The 26,908-nt window shown below is 44.7% G+C and overlaps 1 protein-coding gene across 2 annotated transcripts in view; it reads right to left on the reverse strand.

The window, feature by feature from the left end:
- The window catches only part of PRKG1 (protein kinase cGMP-dependent 1), a 1,246,601-nt gene that overhangs the window by 1,113,852 nt on the left and 105,841 nt on the right, over positions 1-26,908 (reverse strand). The gene's annotated exons all lie outside the window — the stretch shown is intronic.

The raw sequence follows: 26,908 nt of genomic DNA on the forward strand, positions 1-26,908 counted from the left end.
ACACAGGTCCACCTACTCCATTTTAGCCCAGGGAGTCCCTCATCACACTTCTACAGGGCTACAAGGTAATTCTGTCTTGTTTTAAGCCACTGCTTGTAATTTGTTACAGCAGCTATGGGAAATTGATACATCTCTCAGCTTTATTAAATCACCTTTGCAAAATGACTAAGGGACATTTAGTACATGTGAGGCAAACCTGCTAATAGAAAAAACTGATAGCTGTTTACTAAAGATTCTGCCTGGTCTATTGTGCATCTACATCAACTGTACCAAGTTCATTACAGAAATGTTAAGTGGGAGAGCATCACAGCAGAATGGCCACTGCAAAACAGCTAATACAAACTCCTCTCTCTGTGCTTAGGAAATCCTGGAGTTTGACAGAGTTGGCAAGCGGCTGACAAACAGGGACCAGAAAATGCAGTAAGGAAACCATATGAAGAGATTCCAGAGGAGGGCCGAGAGAAAAAAATGGATATGGTTCCCACAGAAAATAGTGGTGTACATAAAGACTGGCTTCAGGACTTTAGACAGCCTTTTGTACCCCCCTTCCTTCTTCACAGTGAACCTTAGAATTTGTTGTGATTTTTGTAAGACCAGAAGAATCTGAATCTCCACGCCCCCAACATCTCCATCCCTTCTGATACTTACATACTTCATCATTACTTAGCTGAAGGTAATTTTCTCTATTAAAATAGAAGTAATCGTAGGAGCGTGAGTACACTCACTGCTTTGTTATTTATAGTGAGATATAAATAAGGTTCTCAATTACAGAGCCAGTTCCACTACTCTGTCCAGAACTAACTTTCATAAAACTTAAAAAAAAAAAAAAACCCTTTAATAAGCTTCCAAATATAAAAGGACAATTTTTAAAGTAAGGTCTTCTTGACACAAATAGAGCAGGGCACTTGGGACCTCTGCTTATTTGTAAGCTTTCATATCCAAGTTCATGATGACTATTTGTTTCCATGAAATGAGATAGAAGTTTCCTATTTGCAAATGGATACTTACTTCCCCATTAATTGGCATAAATTATAACTTTGCTAGATTATTGATGAAAATGTAATTCAGTCAATATGAATTCAAAAGCCTTCTTTAGAAATCCAAAACCTCCCAATGTAATTGCAAGTGCTTTGCCTTAATTTTAAAGTACATCAACACAAACTTAGCATAAAATGGAACAATTTGGCTTGTAGTGAGGTTAAAATTGTCATGATATTTTTAGGCCAGGAGTTCGAACACTCTCTAGAGAGATCATCTTGGAATAATGTCAAAACTCAAAACAGGAAATTAACAGGGTCAGTAAATTAGAGTAGAAAGCGATTTTATATATTTTTATTTTGTCCCAAATTTCGCTACCGATAGATGAGCTTTCTGAAGCTAAGGCAGAATTCATTGTCTTTAAGAAGCATATTTAACTGTACCCATGTCTATACCATGAATCTAAAATTTGTATTTTTTAATTTTTTTAATGTTTTATTTATTTCTGAGATGGAGAAAGAAACAGCATGAGCAGGGGAGGGTCAAAGAGAGAGGGAGATACAGAATCTGAAGCAGGCTCCAGGCTCTGAGCTGTCAACACAGATCCTGACACGGGGCTCGAATTCACGAACCGTGAGATCATGACCTGAGCCAAAGTCAGATGTTTAACTGACTGAGCCACCCAGGTGCCCCTAAAATTTGTATTTTTAATCCTCCAGATTTTCGTTCAGATTTAATTGGGCATTTTAGATAATTAGGAAGATTTCTCTAACGACTGAGAAAATTAAGATTTATAAAATGCCTTTTATATTTTTAGGCAAAAGGACAGAAGAATAAAAGCCACAAAGACAGACAACTCTTAAAGATAGGAACATTTCCTTTCTTTTCCCATCACTCGCTGAAAATTTAGTATTTCCTTACCTAGGACATAATTTGGTACAAGTGAGCCATGCTGATTAACAGCAACAAGATAACCTCTCCGTTAAAAATAACAAGGATTTCCCAAATGAGCATCAAAAAGTCTACACTTTCAAACTACTGAGGCACAATGGTTTTGTTGGTTTGTTTGTTTGTTTGTTTTTGTATTAGGAGCTGAGAAAGAAATGAAAACTTCTACGGCTAACTATTCATTGACCAACATAACCTCTATTAATCTTGAAGAGATGGGTTAGGATTTCACATGATTTTCTTTCTATTTTATCTAAACTGTGGGAGCCACACATTCAGTTACTAAGAAACCAGGCTCCAAAATAATGTGAGGCTTAACATTCAGAACCAAGATGCTGCTATTACTCCCTTCAATTAACCTAGCAAGGATGCTTTCACTCCCTGGCGAGCTAACACATAAATAAGTACGAGATGTATTTATTTACTACAGATAAAATAGAATATTCTGCAGAAAACATGAGAACAATAGTAGTCTGCAGAGGGCAGAGACAGGAGTCAGATCTGTGTCCTAATCCAGACGCTGTCTTTAGGCAAGTTTCTTTACTTTCCTGAGCCTTGAAAACTGATGCTAATAACACTACTTATCTCATGGGGTGCATGTAAAAACTAGAGAGAAAAAATTCATGTAAAAGCTTTCTGTAATGATGATAAAATTATCATTCGTAATGCTTTCTTGAGAACTTAAGCTACTATAGAAACTTGCTGAGTACAAACATCACTTGTTAAACTCTTTTATTTTTCAAAAAGTCAGAGATTAAATTATTTCATATTGTAAAATCGAAATTGCATAGGACTATAGTAATCTGAGCATTTCTTTTGTTAAGTTTACCCTTAAAGTTTACTTTTGAACAAGAAGTTACACTTACTTTGTCTGTCTTTTAATTTTTTCCCTCAAATTCTATTCTACCCACTTCTCTTTGCTCCATTAACCTCTGGATGGGTTTTGGCCAAAAGCTATAAAACACTGACCTAAAAATTGCTGCTCTGCTCTTAACTGCATCCCAAAATAGTTTTAATGGAACTTAGGATCTCAAAGTATCTTAGGGTTCGAAGAGATCTCTAATGCCATTTGAAAGTACTTGCCTTCCCCTCATCCCACACCCATATCATCTGCACTAAGTGCTCACAGAGCTTCAGTGAAAACTCTCCAGGGATCAAGGCATCGCTACCTCAAGAGGCAGCTGACAGGCGGACGGCCACAAAAATGAGAGCAGTTGTGGAGAAGACACTGAGCATCTCCACAGAAAGAAAAAGATGTTCCTGACTCATTTCTGAACACAGAGTTGGAATCACGTCTCAGAGAAGAACTTGAAAACTCAGCCATAGCCCGTCTTCACTCCCCTGAGAGCTGTTGTATGTTTCATTTAAGGAATCAATAAGGTACGTTATGTGAGCAGAGTGCTCTAACAGTGATATCAAGCACTGATTCTGCTTCGGTAAAGCAAAACCTCCAGTAGAACTCTGTCTTAGCTCCTTCATCTGTCAAAGTGCAGATAAAAACACTAGCTATTTGCTGTCAGAGGAAAATGACAGGCGCCTGTGCACGTTAAGTACTTAGCACACAGTGCCAGACCCATCATCACAAATGGTGGTAAACAGTGGAAGTAATGCCTATGAGGTCCCTAGAAACACGCCCACCACAAAGCATACATTCCAAGCATGTCATGAGGCCATTTGTCCCCTTATCTAAGATGTTGGTTACTTCCTGCCGAAAACCACAGATGGGTGAGTACTGACATGCTAAGAAAAGGGGAATTGGCTAAAATGCTGATACAGGACAGAAATACAACACCATAGAGACCTTCTGGGTCTCAGAAGGAGAATTCCACTACCCCCAAGAGACAGAGGCATCATGGGACCCAAGGCACAAGCAGACCCACCACTTGCTCCACCGAGGCACTGAAGATCACATGCTCCCCTTGAATGGTCCAGGCTGTCTGTAATCCAGGCATGGGACAACCCAAATTGTTGAATTTCCATGAAGTACGTCTTTTTCTAGCACAACACAGAAATACTGCTTCTTCACAAGCGGCTCCACAATAATAGGGAGCCGGGCAAGTGGTCCTACACAGGTCAACTAAAAACAGAACTCCCCTGTCAAGGCTGCCTCTCTACTACCTGTCATCTACCCACCTGCTTCCTCACCAGCCTCTCTTGATTGCTACCTCACCCCTTCAATAACCTCTTACCCAATTCTCCAGCCTCCTGCCTCCACTCACCCTCCACCAAGACGCCAGACGGTAGAGCACTCTTCCTCAGGTATCAATCCCACCGTGCCACTGCCTTGCTTAGAAATTCCTCCAAGTTCCATATTGCTCATCTTATCCAGATCTCACCTCCGTGATCTGGCCTTCCAGGTTCTCTTCCGTTTTGTCCTGCTGGCCTGCTAACTATGTAGATTCCTCCACCTCCAGGGATTTCAACAGAATTGCTTCTGAACTTTAACCCCATTAACTCATTGGTTCCCTCCTCCTCTATTCCAAGGCTAGCTCAGAATTCAGTTCCCGAAGTTGTCCTTAAACCATTCACTCTCTCACCCCAGGCTTCTCTGTTTTCTATTTGTGCTGTATTAACACCCACCTCCTTTTACACGGCTTTGCCTGACTTTCACCCTCATGATGCATGAACATGGTTTTACCATAGACTTTCTGCAATGCCCTTCCAGGACCAGCCCGGGTGCTTCATTTTATACCCTAGCCCAGCAAGCCACAACTTGAGGGACTGAAGTCTGTTCATTCTCAGAGGTGTTTATATGACACTGTACTCCTTCTGGGTGAAACAAAAGCCATTCCAGCATCTTCTATGTGGTTTCTCTTTGCAGGACACAGGGAATATATGGTTGAAATAATTCCAAAGGGCAGAGTGTATGCTCCGCTGACCTACTGTAGGATGGTGCTTCATGCTGAGATAGCATTTCGCCATTCAGGAGCTGACCTTACGTTTGTTAGTGAATTTGAGCCTCGAATGAATGAAGCAAATCAGCTCCCTCTCCCTGTTAGCTCTCCATGGCAGAGAGGAGTAAGAATCCAGATCTCTTGAGCACAGTCTCAGTACTGGTCTTCCGCTGCCCCTGAGCAGTGAGGCTCCAGCCTGGAAATGCACTTAGAACCCTCTAGCTCGACAGCCTGGCTTTGACTGTGCTGCTACCTGCACAACCTTCCTCCGCTCTTGCAACGATCCTAATCCTTAGAAGAGAATTTTGATAGTTCTTCATTACTGTTACAAGTTGATGTCGCACATTAATGTACTAGAATCTGCCTCCTGTACTCCACTTTTCCCAAATGTAGCTAGAAGTAAGTCACCAATAATGTTGTCTCTTCCCTGTCACTGTCCACGGCAGAAGCATATCTCCCTTTCTCTCTCTCTCTCTCTCTCTCTCTCTCTCTCTCGTTTGGTTCTTCTTAAACTGTTGTAAAGTAATTTTTTTCTAATTTTTTAAATCTTTATTCATTTCTGACAGAGAGAGAGAGAGAGAGAGAGAGAGAGACAGAGTGTGAGCAGAGAAGGGGCAGAGAGAAGAAGACACAGAATCTGAAGCAGGTTCCAGGATCCAAGCTGTCAGCACAGAGCCTGACAATGGGGCTCAAACTCATAAACTATGAGATCACAAACTAAGCCAAAGTGAGATGCTTAACCAACGGAGCCATCCAGGCGCCTCTAAAAGTAATGTTTATTATAACAGCTCCGATTCTCTCAATTTGTGCTTTTCTGTACTTGGCACATAGGACTTCAGTAAGTACCCATTAAAAAGGAGTCAAAATAAATATTCAAACAAGTTTTACTTTCCATTAGCCCTGCAGGTATAAGCACGTTTTCTGAAGAAAATACCACTTTATTGGCAAATTCTTCAGTGCTGAGTGTAACTGCCCACCTTGCTGGGCTCTAAGTCATTTGTGGAAACCAATAAAACGTTTGATTATTAGCTTTTTATAGCTTCTCAATCCACTTCAGCTACTATCCAACTGGAAAGAGTAAAGCAGTCAGAAAAGAAACAAACCAGCAAACCATGGATCTGCTGCCTCCTCCTCTCACAAAAATCAGAACATTTTCTATTTTAATGGCCACTCAGGACAGCAGTCATGCCCGGCTTAGATGCTGGCGTCTGTCTGATTTTGTTCTATTCCTTTCCCATGTTTTGGGGCCACTAAAAAACAGCGGAAGAGAAGAGGGCCATTTACATTCCTCTTTCCCCTCCAGGCCCTCTCCGTGTCTCACATGCGCACACCCTCACAGACACGTATACACGCACGCATGTACATGTGTGCACACACACAGGCACACAGGTGCACACGTGCATGCATGCACACCTGTGCACACACACAGATGCACACATACGTGCACACACAAGCACACTCACGGGCAGTAGCCGGTCAATCGCCACGGCTGACGAGCGCTGACAGCCTCTCGAGGAAATCCTGGTGCTGCTATGCCACACTTGGTAACATCCACGTGGCTGCTTCTATTCTTTACTGCTCAGAAACAAGTCGTCTCCCCTCGGCCTAAAAACCTCACACAAAGGCGTCTGCAATTTCCTGAGCTTTCCTTTCAGTACATCCTGTGCACTCCTAACCCAAACCATGTCACGCGGGAGCAAGGTGGCATCAAATGAACTTTGATGACGGCACACCCTTCACGGGGAAAGACAGAAAGCCAGCTGAATAGTGGAGGTGAGGCCAGACACTGGAGGACGTGACATTAGAGACAACTGGGGCCGAGTCTGGGGCGAGACGGGGGACAGCGGCAGTACACGGCCAGAGCGGCCTGCGGGCCACCTGTGCAGACAAGGCACCTCCCCCGCCCTGGGCATCCGGGTCCCTCCTCCCCGTGCACAGCTCCTACGTGCGCACCGACCGCCGCTACAGGAATAGCCACTTTCAATGGAACAGAGTTATGTTTGGCAAAAACGACATTCTTTTATTGAGGCTTTTGGGTTTCTTCTTCTTTTTTTAGGGTTCTGAAATAGAATGTTCAAAATATTCCTACTGCTGTGGCTGGCTTATGCTTAACACAGTTTCTTTCTACTTATAACATGCTAATGTAATGTGACTATGCAAATTGCAACTTTTAATTGTTTTGTCTTTGAAACAGAATCTCCCTCTTAAACACCGATTGCTCTCTCTGCGTGAATAAGGATTAAAAACAACAACAACAAAAAACATGTAACCAAAGGTTTTTATCTGACCTTTCTCTCCTGCAAGGGCCCACAACATTAAGGGGAGCAGTAAGGAAGTGGGAGAGAAGGCAGAAGCCATCGCTGGTTGTTTTCATGGTCTGTGCCGTTCCTGGAACCCCGCAGCCCTGGCCCTTAATGGAAAAGCTTCTAAGGAAAAGAAAGGCATACTAACGTCGTGGAAACTACACTCGCCTAAAGTGTCAGAAAAACTAGTTGCTTTCCTGGCCAGCGCTGCCCACTAGCTGAACATCTCTGAGCTGGTCCCCTACTTTCTCTGGGCATCACTCACAAGCAACAGACTCGGTATCTATGCTGTTTTACTGCAAAGCCAAATACCCTTTGCCCTGCGTATCGTAATTTACATCATGAAAAGCAAAGCCTATGGGTGCCTGGTAGTTTATGAGAAAACAGGACGTTGGCACAGAGGTCTAAAACCATTGTTCCATGTCGCCAATTAATGAGGGATTTTGGTAGCTCTTGAATCAAAATGAAGCTCTCCTGCTGCCAAGTTGAGTCCCACGGAGCTTTTGCGGTTTTTGATTCCAATTTCTGCTGAATACGACCTGGTATATATTAAATGACACCATAATATGCTGACAGTATTTTAAAAAATCAATTTATGTACCATGTCGACCTGAATTTGGAAAATGGAGACTACTTAAGCTGGTTGACACCACAGGCATACTATTGGGGACATACACGTCTATGCATGAACTAAAGAAAGATCGCAACCTTGAAATGTTGCATTTAGCTCTCTAATTCCACCCCGTTCCAATTTTGCTCATATACAATGAAAATTAAATATGCAAACACAACACAGCACTTAATCATCCAATGCATTTCCATCACGCATTCAGCTCTGGTTCAAGCCTCATAGGTCACAGTGGTTTTGTACAATGTAACCAGCAACAGCTCTGGCAATTGTCCTTATGAGTCGACTGAAAGGCAAAAAAGAAAATACAGCTTCAGAAACGTATCAGGCATACATACATGATCATACATCCATGCAGACGTACACACACCGCACACCTTCCTTTGGAGTGGAAGATCTGTGATTGTATAATTAAGATCCGGGGTAAAGTTTGGTTATGCAGTCCTCAAGCACCAGCTTCCTAGGAAGCCAGTAAGTGTTTTTAAAGGATCTAATGTAAGAAGTCTAGTGTTGACCACTGTGATCCAATGCCAGTGCCCTTAACCCCGGAAAGATAAGTAAGATGCGATCAACTGCTACATGGGAAAGGCTCTTTACTGGTAAGCTACAAAAAACAAAACACATATACAACTTTACTGAGCCTATTTCCCGCCTACACTCCATCCTCCATCCATAAAACAATGCTTTCAGCACAAGCTAAAACAAACCACAATTCAGTTTGGCTCTGCAGGGGATATATTGCCACCTTGCAAGAAAAAATAACACCCTTGCCTCCCATCCTTGGTATGCAGTATAGCTTTACATGAAAGAGCTGCAGACCAGGAAGGGGAAAAGAACAAACTAGACTCTGCTACAGGCTCTGTAAATCCTCTGCCTTTGTATATAAACCAGAACCCTCTGACCTTGTTTCCCTATGCTCTGCCTCCACAGAGAGATGTTTACAGAGGCAAACTTCTCTTCAAACAATGCATATCAAGAATGTATGGAGCAGTTGAGGGCTGTAGAAATGCACAACATGATTGGATTTCAGCTACTGTTCGGAACGCTCTGCACCCCACCACTGGCCCAACCTTGAAGCCTCTTCGCAGCCACCAACTCAGTATCGGCCAAAGAGCGCTACAGACCCTCCCTCCTTCATTAATCACTTTTCTGTCTCTATTTCAACAGTTCCAGGTTAAGAACCCACGAGCTTTCCCTACCTAGTCTCACCCCCTGAAATACCCCACCAAACCTCAGACCACCCTACCAACAGCTGCACTTTAACCTCCCCTGCCCCAAATCAATAATGTAATTGCCTTATCCAAAACTAGTCAGTGGTTCTTCAAGGCTCACCTACATCAGGTTTGTAAATTCTTAGTGATCTAAGAGCCTCTCCGCACCTGGACTCAGTTCTGTTTCCAAATCCCTACAGTCCTTACCCTCACCAACCCTGTACTGAGACAGAACGGAGTCAAGTTAATATTCATAACTCCCCAATGTGCCCTGAAGCTTTAAATCCACCCTGGGGATGACAGAATTTCCCTTCTCCGTACACCTTCCCAAATAGGGTCAGAGGTTCCACATATGATTACCACAACAGTCCACCTCTTCCCACCTGCCCTGCCTGCCCCCTCGGCTTGCGAGGATCCCACAGTGGGGCTTCTGGCTTCCAGTCCTGACTGCCTTCCCACAGTTCACTCCCCACTTAGTCCACAGAATGGTCTGGTTTAATTTTTTTAGCAGCTTTATTTATACAAAACTGATATGCAATAAACTGTGCCTAAAGTATGTAATATACAAAATATACAATTTGGTATTCTGCCATATGGAACATGCCCGTGAAAGCATGGTCACATACAAGGTAACGAGCACAGGTGTCCCGATGTCTTTTTCTTGACATCTAGCATCCCTCCCTCCACCCTCGGCGACCACTGATTGGTCCTGTATCCCCACAGCTTTCATTTTCTGGAATCTCATTCAGTAAAAAGTGGACTGATACAATATACTCTTTTATGTCTGACTTCTTCCTCCAACCTATTTTGAGCTGCATTCATGCTATAGTGGATGTCAGTTTATCGCTCTCTGTTGCCGACTAGCACTCCACAGTATGAACACACCCCACTTTGTTTCTCCATTCCCCTGTGGATGAACTTCAGGTGGTTTCCAGTGTCTGCCTTGTATCAGTGGAGATTCTCTGAACATTGACATGCAAGTCTTAGTACAGACATCTGTTTTATTTTTCTTGGGTAATCACTAGGAGTAGAATGGGTGAATTACTTTCTTTTATATATATTCCTGAGGTTCTGTTTCTATCTCTGTTTTTATCCTTTTATATTAATACATCCATAATCAGATATACTATTTAGAAATACACTCTCCCAGGGGCACCTGGGTGGCTCAGTCAGTTAAGCATCTGACTCTTGATTTCAGCTCAGGTCATGTTCTCACAGCTTGTGGGTTCAAGCCCTATGTCAGGCTCTGTGCTGACACTGCAGAGCCTGCTTAGGATTCTCTCCCTCCCTCTCTCTCTGTCCTTCCCCTGCTCATGCTCTCTCTCCTCTCAAAATAAACATTTAGAAACACATTTATTTCCCTGTTTATTCCCTTTTAAAGGCCCAAGTTTTTAATGTAAAGGTCTTGCTGTCATCTTGAAGAAATCATTGCCTGCTCTACCAAGAGCACAAAGATTTTGTTATCTTATATGTTCTAAAAGTTTTATAGTTTTAGGATTTGTATTTAAGTCAGTGGTCCATTTTGAGTGTTTTTTTTAATATTATATGAGAAATGGGTCATATTTTTGCAGATGGGTATCCAATTGTGATTTCTCTGTCTGTGGTGGCAGAAGTGAACACCACACTACTTTGACCTTCTTGCTTTATAATAAGTCTTAAAATAGCATTAGTCTTCCAATTTTGGGTTTTGTTTGTTTTTTTTTGAAGTTGTTTTGGCAGTTCTGAGGCCCATAAACACCTTAAAATCACTTCAGCAATGTATCCAAAAACACCTCCTGGAACTTTTATTAGGATTGACTTGAAGCAATAGGTCAATGTGTGGATAACAGAGAACAATAGTAGAATGACACAAGAACGCAGCACATTTCTCTTTGTTTAGTCTTCATCTCACCAGTGATGTGTAGTTTTCAGCTTACGGGTCTTTCACATCTTATGTTGGAGGTATTCCTAAGTATTTCAGTATTTTGTATTTTTATGGTATTATACACGGTGTTTATATCACTTCTGATTACATATTTAGAAATATAATACATTGTGTGTACTGATATTGTCTCTTGCACCTTGGTCGATTCACTTCTTAGTTCTACTAGCTTTTCTGTAGATTCTATCACATTTTCTACATAGATGATAATATTACCCACAGCTAACGCCCTGTATATATCATCTTTTCTAGCACCAAGCTCTGTTTTCCCCTCAAGCTGCTGCACTGATTAGAACCTCAGTGTAACATTAAACACCCAGGACATGGGCATGAAGACGGAAGGAATCCGTCTTGCTCCTGATCACAGGTGGAAACTCTGGGAAGCACCTCCTCCTTGTTGGAAGAATCTGAACAGATCTGCATGATTTCTTCCTTGCATGTTTGGTAAAATGCATGAGTGAAGCCCTCCGGGCCTGTAATTGTCTTTAGGGGGAGGTTTTTAACTATAAATTTAATTTCTTTGACAGATGGGCTCCCATTCATGTTATCTGTTTCTTCTTGAGAGAGCTTTGGTGGCATGTGTCTTTCAGCAATGTGTTCACTCCATGTAAGTGAGCTGTAAGATTTACTGGCATCAAATTGTTCAAAAACTTCCTCATTATCCTCTTAGTATCTGATGCGTCCATGGGAGGTCTATCTCCTTTCTGACAAAGCCTCTCCTTCTCCCTTCCTGATTAGATCTGCCCTGACGTTCATCAGTTTCATTGATGTTACCAAAGAACCAACTTTGGGCTTCGGTGATTGTTTTCCAATTGTTCTACTCTTCTCTATTTCATTGATTTCTAATCTAAGTTTTACTTCCTCTCTCTCAGATTTAATTTTCTCCTACTTTTGTAGCTTTCTGATCTAAAAGAATAATCCTTTTAAACATGTAAACCAGAAACCAGGCCCCACTACACAATCCCAATGCTTGCTCTCCTCTGTAGTCATATGCAGGCGCCTTACCTAGCTTCACAGAAGGGAGGGTCTTGCTATCTTTTGGACCTTGTCTCCCAGCACCTCCCCACTCACCCACCCTGCTCAGCCCTCCAATTAGTCAAACATGTTCCTGCCCATGGGCCTTTGCACTTGCTCTTTCTTCTCCTGTGCTCTTCCTGACAACCCTTTTCTCATATCATCGCATTTTCAGTGCAATATCAGATCCGACAGAACCTGTTCTAAAGAAGTCTTTCCAGACCCTCTGGTCTAAAGTGGCCCACTACCTTGCCATCCTCAGTGATGATCACAGCGCCCTGCAAAACGATTTTACACCCTTGATTTACTCGCCTGCATTGTTTCTACCTCCGTGGCTTCTGTCAGCTTACTGAAAGCTAAGACACTGTTGCTGTGTATTTGTATCCCTCATGCTATACCTATTGTGAAGCACATAGTAGGTGCTCAGTAAATACCTGGTGAGTAAATGAATACCCAGGCACCAACAAATTAATCTCTCTTTTGTTACCATGAAGGTTTGTTATCAGGGTAACATTTCAGTGACATACTCCAACTGTAACAAAATTCTTTTTTCCCGTTTCCTGGTTTCCCTCTTTGCATTCTCTAGAGGTAGTAAGGCCCTTCCCTGTGGACTCAAGGCTATTTTATGGCTGGTCCCAGAGTAAGGCTTTAGTTACTGTCTCTGCTACTGAAGAAAAAAAAAAAAAAAAGGCAAAGACCTAAGTGAATAAAAACACAACTGACAGAGGCTTCTTCTTCCCCAGAAAGGTACCAATTTCTTAAGAACTCACTTGTCTGTGAAGATGGACCAAGATGTAATTCCAAGCCAAAATTTCATCAAGGTGTTTTTCTGAATTTCCCAGCCTGACCACAAAGGCTCAGCCATGCAGAAGTCATGCACGGATTTCTGGTTGAACCACCCCATCGTGAATGATGGCTTCTCCCACATTCTCTTCTTCACAATCTCTTCACAATTTTCAATCACACCAACATCTACTGAGAGCTGTCTGTTGGTGCCAGGTGCGGAGCCATGTGTTTAAAGCTGGGTCACCTAATTTAATCCCAAGAATTTTGTGAGGCGTGTAGTATTGTTGTTGTCATTTCACAATGGGGACACTGAGGCTTGGAGATGTTTAGTAACAAGTCCAAAATCCAATCCGTATTTAACCTTGGCAGGGAGAGGACTCAATCCAGTGACCAGAATCCAGTGTCCTTCCCTCAACACTTTGTGCCACATCCTTTCCAGAGTGGACATCTTTTGGAGTGACAGGACACAGACTTGCTCCCTGCAATTTTTCCATCACGTCTCTTAGGAAGCAGAAATTCAGTAAATATTTATTAAGTTACACCAAATAGTTAGTTGATAAGTGAGGCTTTAATTTACTTTTCAGATAAGGGACATAGAATGCTAAATCTTGTATATCTCTCACCATAGTTGAGTTCACGTTCAGGGCTGTGTCTTCACAAAAACAAAACAAAACCCAGAAAATAAAACCAAGCAACACTGTCCATAAAACTGACTAATTATACACCGTCATAACCAAAAGCGATTAAAAAAAAACTTTTTGTATGTAAAATGAAAATAGATTTTAAATGTCAATTTGTCCCTAATCTCCAGATCTAGTATGACTGTTTCTTGATCACCAGTGCTTACTTTTTTTTTAAGTATGAAAAATTTCCAATTTTTTTTTTCAACTTATTTTTGAGACAGAGAGAGACAGAGCATGAGCGGGGGAGGGTCAGAGAGAGAGGGAGACAAAGAATCTGAAACAGGCTCCAGGCTCTGAGCTGCCAGCACAGAACCCGATGCGGGGCTGGAACCCACGAACTGCAAGATCATGACCTGAGTCAAAGCTGGAAGCTCAACCAACTGAGCCACCCAGGCGCCCCTCCAATATTTTTAAAAACTATATAAAGTCAATCATCCGAGTAGGCACGAGTGCATTTTAGTAGGCTTAGTCGATACTTTGCAACATCTGATTCAGCTCCTTTCTCCCTCTATGAATCAAAAAAGAATTTGATGTGGCTAAAGGCTCACTTCCAATTACCTCCTCCCTTCTTCACAAAACGCTCCAGGCCTGAGGTCGGAGATCGTACTCACAGAGGCTTGTATAACCGTACTGCCTGTACAACTGCCTGTAACCAACAAACGGCATCATTCTGTGTTCGAGGCCTTCACATAAAGGGCACCACATTGTACAAAACCTGTAGCAACATCCTGGCTCACTCCACAGTGTTTTTCAAAAGCACCCATAAATTACCATTGAATAAATTTTAATTAAATAAAACACATGTTTGGGGTTTTTTCTGTTTTTGTTTTTTTGCAAAAAGAAAGAAAAGCATAGCTTTATTCGGAAGCATCAAAAATATGTTCCAAACGCTTTCCACTTCTTTTCAGGGTCTTGGACTTCTGTGACTATCTCTCGTCATTCATTATGTCTCCAGAATTGCCTTTCGGGATCATGATTCGTTGTAATTTGGATTTTATTTTTAGCAAAATTATACGTGAAGAGGACTTAAGGGGTCGAGTCATTCATTCTACAAGGCTTGTTACACAGAAGTTTCTTTCCATTCCAGACCTCCTTATTTCTGCTCCCAAGAATCAAACCCTTTGAAGGGTTTTTTCCTTCCATCTATCTAAAAAAAGACTCATCTAACTCACATACTTACATTGCCACTTTTGTTTTCACTTTAGTAATTATCTTTTTGCTTTGTACTCTGGAAGGAACTGGCTCAGGCCTCCTTCCCCTTCCTGTCACCTCTTCTGTGTGCACGCACTTGCACACACACATATGCATGTGCACACACATGTGCACGCATGTGTACACACATGCCCTCATGCACACACACATATGCATGCATACATGCACAGTGCTCATGCGCACACGAGTGCATAGGTGTGCGCACGCGCACACATGTGCTCACGTACTCCCACACACGTTTCCATGTACCTCCTCCTGCCCCCAGCATTCTAACACACAGTTTTGTCGGATCAGCGCTGAATGCGTGCGTTGCCACGATCCCATAAACGCTCTCCACGGCCAGCCTGCCCAGCACACCACCAGTGCCTGTTTTCAGAAGAATGTTTTGCTTTCTGATCGTTAACAGCTGTTGTTTTCGGAGTTCATTTCTTTTTTAGGTACTTAGTTTTGTTATGTACATACCTCAGACTCTCCCCACAGGTATTTAAATCTCTCAATACATTCAGACATGCTAAGGATGCCATCAAGTTCATCTACCTGAAATCACTCTCAAGGGCAGTGGCTTCCTTCCATGAGGGACAATCGTCCCGTGGGCCTGACGTGTCCTGCAGCCTTCATCGCAAGGCATCCCCACCACGGTGACCTGGTTCAGTTTTTGGTTCCCTTGCCTTGTGAACTCTCTATCTTGACTTTCTCCCTCTTTTTACTTGGTGGAGTCCATTCCTCTGAATCTTCCAGAGAAGGGGTGCACTGGGCTACAATGCGAGACCTCAACGATGTGAAATGTCTCTGTTTCCTCGCTACAGTCAGCAACCATATTACTGAGTAGGGAATTCAGTGTTGAAGGAGCATTTCTCCTTGAATTCTGAAAGCATTACGCCATGCCCTTTTAACTCACAGAAATACAAAGTTGTGCTGATTCTGGATCCTTCGGATAGAAATTTATCCCCGCTTCCCACTACTTCCCCGAAGCCAGAGCCTTGCCCAGTATTTTAAAATTTCATAAGCAAACGCCTTCCTTCTTGAGTCTAATTCCTCACTGTACCGGGCTCTCCACAGGCCCTCACAATCTGGAATGGCAAGTCCTCCAATTCTGGGGAACCCCCTCCCAGGAATCTCCCCTCCTTCTGTGGCACCTCCTGGGGGGATCCTGTCACTTTCTTCTCCCTACTTTTCCAATGCTTTGCCATTTGTTCAATTTTCTAGAAGATAATTCTCAATTTCAACTCTTAATTGAGCTTTCCGCTTTGCTGTAACGTTTTTCGTTTCATTTCCAAGAGCTGGTCTTGGGCTCTGCCAACTTTTTTCCCTCTTTCAGCAACATCTTCTTGTTTCATTATTTCTCTGAATTTGTATACTAGGCGACTATCTCTTCCTGCTTAGTTTCTGTCTCTTCCAAGTAGCTGGGGTATGTGTGTGTGAGCACGCCCTTCACAATACATGCTTACTCGAATATCTTGCGAACACTAACTTGTAAGTCTGAGTCCTTCAGGATGCTGATTAGAAGCTCTGTGTGTGAGGATGGGGCTTATCAGCAATGATCCTCACCACAGGGAGATCGACCCAGTGGGTTTCCCTGCGGAATCTCAAGGTCAGTGTCTTCAGGGTTTGTTTCCTGCCACTGCTCCCACCTGTCTTCAGCTGCTCAAATGACCCAGAGGAGATGCTCCTGGTCTTCTGTCAGGGAGAAGCAGTTCTGGCTACCAACACACTGGGAGCTGGGTGGGAGATCAAGACCAGGGGCTTAAAATTGGTGGTCGACTTCCATTCATCACTGTTTCAGGGTCAGGGTCCCTAACGTGAATTCTGCCCCTTCTTCCCAAGTCCAAGGACCCTTTATTTTAACCTTGTAGATAATAAACATCCAGTCTTCTGCCAGTACGGGGAAGGGGCTGTGGCAACAATATGGAGGAACTGACTTGTCACAACTCCCAAGGGCCACCACTCAGTGTTTATACATCGCCATGCTGGTCGTTAAACAAAGTCATTATTAGAAATTAAATTATATAAACATACAGTAATTACATTAAAATGAAAATACCAAAAAAAATCTATCACTTCCTAGTTATTCTACTATCATCCTTGCTCTTGAGGTTACGTACATGTTTTTTCTGCAAGGGAGGAACTACGTAAGAGTGTCACGCCCCCTCTCTTCTCTGTGTTCAGTGATGTCATAGTGGCAGCTGGAAATCGGTCATGGTGGCAGTATTTACACCATAGAAATTGGCAAATGCTACACACTGCACCTTTTGTTTTTTGGGGTTTTTTGGGGTTTTTTTTATTTTTTTGTTTCTTTCTTTCTTTTGAGAACCTGTTGCGAACCCTCGCACACCAGCGGGCAGCTCCCTCTTCCCCCAAATCCAGGTGTGGATTCTGGCAGCCTCCCTGCTGCTCACACACATTAACCAATTCATCTTTTTAGGCTGGCATTTGCCGCAGACCCAGGGGTAATCAGTCTTCCTAGTCATGACGCCTTCTGAAAGCAAACAGTGAAAACCCTGTGGTTTCTCAGTTTCCCCCATTTTCAATCTCCCTTGGTCTACTGAATCAGAAGTCTCTCTCACTGAATCAGAAGTCTCTCTCCACGCCTTTCCGGTGCCTAAAATGTCCTCGCTGGAACCTCCTCCCCTCTTCTCTCCATCCTGAGGTTACTGAGCACTGAAAACTGCTATTGGGGCTGTCAGCAACAGTGCAGCTTTCAAAAGACACTTTGAGCTCCAGAACTGTCCCTGCCAGAGCTGCCCACATCCATCTCTCTGGAGCCAGGAGCTACCAGACTCATGTACCCATTAGACCAGGGAATTGGCAAAGAGGTCAGCATTCCAGCCACACCAGACCAGTCCCCAGATGATGGAATTGGGCATCAGCCTCTTAGGGAAGAGCCTGAAAAGAGTGGCAAGCAGCTCTCTTCTGCCTCCAGGAAATCAGCGTTTTGCCTTATTCCTAATTATTAACACTGATGGCCAGTACACTAGAAATGACAAAATGTTTCCCAATAAAAGAATAGAAACAACTCTAAGGAGCATGTCTTCCTTTCATTAAAGTTAAACAAGACAAGTCCAGTGACTGACCTCCCCAGACCCTGATCCATCCTTCAAAAAATAAATTAACTTGTCTACCTAACGCATGCTGCTTGAGGATCCAGTCTGTGGACCATTGAGGGACAAGAAGAATAAGACTTGGGAGACCAATATGGAGCACACCATTCAGTATCAAAAGGGCAACAATTTACATGTGAAGTTTGGGCACCCAGGAAGTTCAGAGGGTCATGTTACTCTCCTGTACAAAAGCTTACAAGTGCATCCCGTGTCCTCCCTAATTGTAGCAACCAATGTTCTCTTCACCAATATCCCTCTTCTCTTATTTCCATGTCGACAGTGGTACTGTCCTTCCCTGACCTCCCCATGACCACTGACTTCCTATGATCAATAAAATGTGAGTAAAAGTGAAAAAAAAAACAACGCTATTGGGTTGGGCCGCCTGGGTGGCTCAGTCAGTTAAGCGTCTGACTTCGGCTCAGGTCATGATCTCACAGTTCGTGGGTTTGACCCCTTCGTTGGGCTCTGTGCTGACTGCCTGTTTCAGATTCTGTGTCTCCTTCTCTCTCTGACCCTCCCCTGCTCATGCTCTCTCTCTCTCAGAAATAAATAAAACATTAAAAAAAAATTTTTTTTAATGCTATTGGGGCATCTGGGCGGCTCATTAAGTGTCTGACTCTTGATTTCAGCTTAGGTCATGATCTCACAGTCATGAGATCAAGTCCCACACGGGGTTCTGTGCTGACAGTGTGGAGGCTGCTTAAGATTCTCTCTCTCTCCCTCTCTCTGCCCAGCTTCCATACTCACACTCATGCTCTCTCTCAAAAATAAAAAATAAAAACACACTCACTGTTGTTTTAGTAATGTTTTGGTAAAGGGTGAAAATATATGCCTTTCTTTGTCTGGAAAGCATGTAATAGTGTTTCATTTCCTGAAAGCAGATTACAAACTTCTTGAATCAGAGGTCAAGTCTCCTGGAATTGCTTGGACATGGTGTTGGTCTGCTGTAGGTGTTGTAATAAAATACCACAGACTGGGTGGTTTCAACAAGTCCAAGATCAAGGTGCCACCAAGTGTGTTTCCGGTGAGAGTTCTTTCTGGCTTGGAGATGGCCACCTTCTCTCTGTGTCCTCCGACAGCACAGAGATGGGGAGGGAAAGAGAGCTCTCTGGGGCGTCTTCTATATGGAATTTATTCTGTCATATCTGGGCCGATCTTTACAACCTCATTAACCTTCGTTACCATCACACAGACCCTATCTCCAAATACACTCCTGTAGGGGGCGGGGGATGTGGGAAAGTCTTCACCATATGAATGAGGAGAGGCTACGAAGATTCAGTCCACACCAGGAAGGCAGTCGGCCACCTGTCCCCAGCACCTGGGGAGATGTGTGAGTCTACAGAACCTCGCCAGCAACTACCCCCTCGGCCAAAACCTCTCCACCTTCCTGTTAGATGAAAACCATTCTGTGACTGAAGCCACAGAAAGGAGAGGGAAGACGCCCAGCTTCCTCCTTGGTGCCCAGTCCCGGGAGCTTGCTGCAGGAACGCCTCAGCCCCGGCTAAGCTCTAGAGCTCTAGCACCCTTTGTCTCAGGCAACATCTGTCACCGCCGCACAGTCCGCAGCGATCATCGCCATCCCCCTTCTCGCCCCATCTGGGTGACGAGCACGCTGGCCACTTCCTGAGTCATTTTGCTCCCCATCCCTGAAATGCAGAGGGTTTCCTTTGTACGAGAGGTTAGCAAAGGGCGGTCACTGTAAGGTATGCGTTTTGTTTGACAGGAACAAACACAGCAAGGGCTTCCCCCAGCTGACAGGCCCAGCTGTCTAAGCTGCTGAAATCTTGAAACCCCATCCACCAACGAGATGTCTGCTCTTCCTTCTGTGCTACATAATGGAAAAATTGTAGGATCTGCATTCGAAAATGTAGGGGATTCAGCAGTGAACAAAACAGGAAATAGATACATTTAAGTGCCTGAGCACAGTTTCTTATGTCACTGCCATTAGTGAAACAGTAGACATTCAACACATTTTCCAGAATATTCCTTTATGAATGTCCAAGGTCCACAGTATCAATTTCAGGGCTAGACTATTTTCACCTTCCTCATGCGCCCCCCCTATTTTGATATTGAAGCCCAGCATATTAAGTAATTAAAAAATATTTTTTTTCCTAAAGTCATGTTTTCTTTGTTGAAAGGGCTTATGGTAAGCCCAGCACAATGAATGAAATTATATTCACAGCGGGATGTGTCATCACAGAATTTCAGTACATTGGAAACAAAGAGAACATCTTATAAGATTCCAGGGAGAATATATTCCAATGACAGTCTCTTCATAAGCAATTTCTAGCAGTGTGTGTGACACCGTAAGAAATGATTCTAATATAAATGAATTCCTCACTCACTTCATTCCACACAGCGCTGGGTCAAAAGTACCCCAACATAGGTCTTCTGTCTCAAGTATATGACAAAGCCATTCTCCTCTGGTTAAGCATTTGGAAAACATTTTTCACAGAGGATAAGGGGCATAAATTGTAGTTTAACTCCCAAGAGAGCCCACAAACACCTCCTTAACATTTATATAACTAAAGCATTATGTCTTAAAATCTAGAGGGGAAAAATGACTGCCACCGCGACAATGCTAGTTATTAAAATGGAATATATACACATATGTGTGTGTGTGTGTTAATGTCTTCGCTTTGAATGCTGGTACGTAAGACAACGGCAATTTAATAAAACTACCTATAACTATGTCTAAGTATAAAATAGGTGTTTTCTTTCTTACCATATTATGTGTAAAAATGACTTCTCCAATTTTCCCCATCCCTGACCCTCACTCACCCCATCCATTCCTGTCCTTCTTAGAAGGAAGGAGGCAGGGGTACCTGGGTGGCTCAGTCGGTTAAGCGTCTGACTTCGGCTCAGGACATGATCTTCCATTTTGTGAGTTCGAGCCCAACATAGGGCTCTATGCTGACAGCTGGGAGCCTGGAGCCTGCTTTGGATTCTGTGACTCCTTCTCTCTCTCTCTGCCCCTCCCCTGCTCACATGCGCTCACATTCTCTCTCTCTCTCTCAAAAACAAACTTTTTTTTTTTTTTTTAGAAATAGAAAAAAAAAGAAGTAGGGGGGTATATTGGTATGATGCTCAAATTTGAGAGAAGCATCAGAGCAGGGCTTCCTTAGGTGGGGTTCCCCAGAAGCAGAGCCTGAGACATGGAGCCCTGCGCAAGGAATGCGTTAAAGGAGTGCTCCCCAGGAAAGGAGCCCAGCGATGGGCCGTTGCAGGTGCCATACAGGATGCAGCGAGGGAATTTTGGAGGAAAAATTCTCTTTCACGCAAAGGGACCAGGCCGTTCCGCTCCCACGCCTGTCCGTCACTGGCAGGCTTGCCCCGAGGTGAAGGAAACTCCCAGGCCCTTCTACCTCTCTGCTGATGCGGGGAAAACAGCCCACAGCCCAAGGGCAGTCCTTCAGAGAACAGCAGACAGGCGTTTGGACGTAAAAGCCAGTTGAAAGGGGTACGGGGCATGCAAAGATGGTGCGAGGAAACCGAGAAGACGCAGGCAGAGCACAGACAGTGCACTTTACCAGCTGGAGAGAGACCTCACGGCACGGCCTGGCAATTTCAAAGACCTGGGGATTTAAGACGTTAAGGTATTTTTCTGGTTTTGTTTATTTGCCCTAGCCTATCTCCCAAGTGAGGCACCTTGCCTAAGCACATGGGGACATTTTCCTTACCTAATCATCCCTGCCTCTGGGGGCTCCACAGCGGCTCAGTCGGTTAAGCAACCGACTCTCGATTTCAGCTCAGTATCTCATGGTTCGTGAGTTCGAGCCCCTTATCAAGATCTGAGCTGACAGCTGGGATTCTCTTTGTCTGTCTCTCCCTCTGCCCCTCCCCTGCTGTCTCTTTCTCAAAACAAATAAATAAACTTAAAAAACATTTAAAGCATAAAAATTGGGGCACTTGGGTGGCTCACTCGGTTAAGCATCCTACTTCGGCTCAGGTCATGATCCCACGTTCGTGGGTTCAAGCCCTGCATCAGGGTTCAAGCCCTGCATCGGGCTCTGTGCTGACAGCTCAGAGCCTGGAGCCTGCTTCAGATATTCTCTCTCCCTCTCTCTTTCTCTCTCGCTTGCTCTCTGCCCCTCCCCCACTTGCTCTCTCTGCCTCTCTCAAAAATAAATTAAAAGATTTAAAAAATCTTAAAAACATAAAAACCATCCCTGCTTCAGAACCCAGACTGATGCACGTCCACATGCTCTGACTACATACACCTCTGCCAGGGAGCACCCCCTCCAGGAGGCATCTCTGCACCTCATCACCCTGTCTCCGTTCCAGCCATCATGCCTATTCCTGTTGCGCTTGGCTTGTGTGCCAAGCCCCGCGCTCCCCACTCCAGGGCCCCCATTCTGCACCTCAGCAGCATGAGACAGGTGAGGAAATGGTGAATGAAGGAAACATTTTAAAGACTTGAGTCACAGGACATGGTCTAGGCCACCCAACTACCCTGCGAGGTACCACGATGGTCGCACACGTTTTAGAGATGTGGAAAAGGAGACAGACAACTTAAGGGACTTGCTCACGATGCACAACAAGAAAGTGGCCAAGCCTGAACCCAAGCTGAGCCAGACAGAGCAGGGTGCTTCCAACCAAATGTCATACTGCCCCTCAGAGCCTCCGGGACGGGAAATTAGGGATCTTTTTCAAAAGAAGAAATGACTCTTGCTCGCTCTCTCGCTCTCTCTCTGGCTCCCCCTTTCTCTCTCTCTCAAAATAAATAAGAGACTAAGGGTAATTTGCCCATGGTCATATAACTCGTAAAGGATGTAGTGAGAATGTGACTTGGGGTCAGAGGACCCCAAAACCCACACCCTCCCCATGCTATTTCCCATGAAAGGAAAGCTCATTTTTCCCTGGCCAACCTGGGGTGGCGGGGCCCTAGAGAGCAGGCTCACTCTTCGCCTCTCAGGACTCACACAAGGACCCACGACAGAAGTAAAGCATTGGAAGTTAAGAGAGAAAACGCCCCCATGAAGAAGAGAGTGTCCTCTGTCCCTCCCTGCCCTGTGAACCTTCAGGAAAGAGTAGCACAACACTCACCCCGAGGTCTGCGTCCACCAGGAGGGCGCTGGGATCAAAGTCCCTGGCCCAAGCTGCCCTGAGGGAGGTGGGCACGCAAGGTGTGGGGAGAAGAGAGCTCTGCACAAAGAGGGAAAAGACACAGGGAGGAGATCAAAGCAAGCGAGCAGAAGGGATGGGGGCCAGGATCTATCTGTCTGCCACCATCTCAGACACACAGCCCTAATGAGCAGGACAAAAGGCATGGGTTACAGCCTGCAGGGCCTCCCACCACATGGATCAGGGCCCCAGGAAAGTGAGAGCTGGGGCGGACACCGTGCAGCGGGCCGCGGGCAGCCAGGAGGGACCCCAGGGCTGGAGCAGCCAGCCCGCGGCAGCAGAGGAAGAGGTAGCTAGGCTGAGAACTGATCACAGGAAGACCCCCTGTGGAAACTAGAAGGACAGGACTGGAACCAGAGGCAAAGGGTCTAGGGGTCTAGAATGGGATCCAGGGGGCGGGGCATAACCCCAGTCCTGAGGAAGAAGGCTGGAGAAAGGCTTGTACACAACTGACGTTATGGGACAGGCAACCCTTTATGGGGACCACTCTGCTCACGGTAGGACCTGTGCCAGCATCCAGGGCATCTGCCCTCCCCTCCAGCTATGACATCTGAAGTGGCTCCAGATATTGCCAAATGTCCCCCCCCCCCGAGGGGCAAAGTCCCTTCCACTCAAGTACCACTTGGGTTTGCAGACTGATGACCTAGAATCGGCGGAGCGCACAGTATGTGCGAACACTGTTCTAAGTGCTTTGTAAATACGATCTTGTGCGATTCTCCTCGCAGATGGGCTCTGCTATACTTGTGTTTTACAGGTGGGGGTGGGTGTAGGGGGCTTGAGGAACCGAGATGTTGAGCAGCTTGCCTTAAGTAACACAGCACGTAATTGGTATCTGAGGTTCCAAATGGAAGGTCTCCCTCCAGAGACGGTGCCCTTGACCAGGACACTGTGCTGCCTCCCGTTTCCAAGATGAGAGAGAGATAACCAAGAGGCATAAACCACGATGCATCAGACTCTTGGTTTCGGCTCAGGTCATGATCTCATGGCACATGAGTTCGAGCCCTGGGTCAGGCTCTGCACTGACAGCATGGCTCCTGCTTGGGATTCTTTCTCTCTCCCCCTCCCTCTCCCTTACCCTCTCTCTCTCTTAAATAAATAAGCAGTTTTTTAAAGTGCTGTTCGCAGTGTCTAAGCATGGGCTGTCTTCAGTTTATAAACAAGCGCAAAATAAGAGTTAACTTCTGCAGCTTCAGGAAGGAAACATTAGGGGATAAGGGGCCGAGCCTCTGGACACAGAGTCCTGATCTGAGAAGTCCCCATCCGGCCTCCCCTCCCGTTCTTCTTTCCTTCTCCCTCCACTCTCTCTCCAGACATTTGTGACTCAATCTTGTTTACCTTGCACAGAATCACCTACTACATTTATTGACTAAAACGATGTGTTGCCTATTTCTAATTCCTACATAATATCACACACATACCCCATGTAGAAGCAGGTAACATAAATACAGGCACAAACGAATCATCAAAGGCCCCACCTCTGACAAAAAGGACAAAAACAATACATTCAAACTTTCCCGGATGCTGTTAGCCCCGCCGACAGTCCTTAATTTCTTTTTCTCTGAATCAGCTGCTCTCAATAAAATGACACCTCTGGGATCTACTTTACATGTGAATTTCCGGTATGTTTCAAGTCCTTGATTCACAAAACTGGGCTATGTACCAACCTTGTCGGGAAGATGCGTACACCTGTAAAGTGCTCAGGCAGACAGCAAGGTAATTTGCTTTAACTCAGAATGCAGTTCCTCAAGTGGCACACTGCTCCAATACAGGAGTTTGTCTAAAAGCAGCACAGCCAGGCTCCCATCAAAGAATTCCCTCGAAGTTGCAGGGAAATTGCAGTTAACTATAAGGCTTCCCTCAGTGAGTAAGGCAGAAATAAGACTAGGGCTATTAATTTTAAATGAAATTGCTTATTTTACTCTTGAAGGCAACTAAGAAAATGAAGAATTATAATACACTCTGGCTGTGCCCAAGCAAATAAAGCCCCCAGCTTGAACCTGGGGAAGCCTGCACTACCAGCACTTGGGGATTTGATTACAAACACACAGAGAGCCGAAACATTTAGGAAGCCGGTGCAGGAAAAGGAAACTATCAGAAACCTGCCTTTACATCCCTAACAACTGTGATTTCCAAGAACAATTCAGAAATATCTGGAAACCAGCAGTCCACATGGGCAATGAGAGAGAGTGCAGAGATAGGTTCAAGGAGCTCTGGGTCTGGGCTCTGCCCCTGACATCACCCTGGATCATGGACTCTGTGCAATTGTCCATCACTACCCGTGTAAGGAAGGGGGTATGCTCATCAGTACCTTCCCACCGAGATCAGGATAGACATGTACGGATATCCCCAGCTTTTCCAAGTTCACGCTACTCCACGTTTACCCCAGACCTACATCAGTGCCTGTTTGCGCTAACGGGAAGAAATCCAAGGAGGATTTTCACTTTCGTGAAAGAAAGGCAAAAAGCAACAACAGCATTCCACATTTGTTTTGCGAGGATGCGCTGTGCACCCCCCGCAGCGAGCGGCCCCACCACGCTCCTTCCTGGGAACCGCACTTGGCCTGTCAGCCACCAGCCCCCAGAGCTCCAACAACATCTGCGAGCATGTGTGCTTTATCTCAATTTCTCTTGTGCATCCGTTAGCAAGCTGTGTCCTCAGGCATCAGAAAAGCCTGTGAGAGATGATGTTTTGGGGCTGGCAATGCTCCTAATTTTCTCTAAGGAAATAAGGATTCTACATGAAATAAGTCTGAGAAAGATGAATACCATATGATGTCACTTATATGCAGAATCAAAAAACAATAAACAAAACCCCAACAATGAACAACAACAGCAACAAAAGCAGAAACTAACTCCTAAATACAGGGAACAATTACGAGTGGTTGCCAGAGGGGAGGAAGGCAGGGGATGGGCAAAATAGATGAAAGGGGTTAAGAGGTACGAACTCCATAATGAGAAAATAAGCAAGTCAGAGAGATGAAAAGTACAGCACAGGGAATACAGTCAATAATATTTAATAATGTAAAACAATCTCCACGTATATCAAGAGCGATTGCTTATTTGCCTTATGCCACTGAGTTTATGAAGAGTCTTCTAGGAATGCTCTAGTTTCAGAGTGTGGGAGAAGCCGGTATGAGTCCCGTTCACGGTAACCCTCGCATGTGTCAGGCACTGACCTGGGACCCCTCATCAACAGAGGTGAGCTTCCTGTCTCTGGAAAGACAAAACCCAGGACCCTAACAGAATTTCAAATAATGACGTGTCACAGAGGAACCAAGGTAAGGGAGTGGACTAGAAAGTGATGGGGACAGAGTGACTGGTCTGTTCCCACAAGGCATCTACGAGGGGTGGCAGTGAGAGACAGGCTGAGGCAGAGGGGGAAATAACAATTAACAGAACGAAAGAGTTACATCGAGAACCACAAGGACCTCAGACCTGAAGGAATTCCAACCAAAAGGAGCTGCAAAAGAGAACGAGAAAGCCTTCCTGACCGATGTGGGCAGAGAAGGCTGCCTGGAAATAAAAGGCAGGGAAGACATACAATGAACAGCACTATCCTGGTCAGCAGCAGAAGGTAAGCAGGGACGGCCCCTGGGCTTCTCTGCTCCTTGTCCTGGGCCCTGGGACCAATGGCTTTCAACATAGTGTTAATGGTGCCTTCTAAATTCCCATCTTGTTATTCCCGCAGTTCTCAAACCTTAGCCACATCGGAAGCACCCAGACGGGCTGTTAAAATACAGACTGCTGGGACCACGCTCATGGTTTCCCGGCCAATGAGGTAGGATCAGAGTTAAGAATGTGCATTTCTGACAAGTTCCTGAGGAACAAAGAAGCCCCCCATGCAGGGAGCCAGTGTGGCCCTGGGACCCAGTATGCCTGCCGGCCACTCCAGATTCTGCAAATAAACAAAACACAGACAAGCACTATCAACCCGCTCGATGAATTCTGGGGTGTTTTTGAAAATCCTGTTGCATTGGATATGTTTTTATGAAACTGCGCGAAATCCTTTGCACCTGAGTACATGTTACATGTGCCTCTAATATTCTGAATGCCCAGTTGCCTCCTTCCCATATATTTATCCAAACTGGTCCCCCCTTCCACACACAAAC

The sequence above is a fragment of the Hyaena hyaena genome, unplaced genomic scaffold (assembly GCF_003009895.1).
Source record: "Hyaena hyaena isolate Hyena2069 unplaced genomic scaffold, ASM300989v1 scaffold_141, whole genome shotgun sequence".
NCBI classification, from domain to species: Eukaryota; Metazoa; Chordata; class Mammalia; order Carnivora; family Hyaenidae; genus Hyaena; species Hyaena hyaena.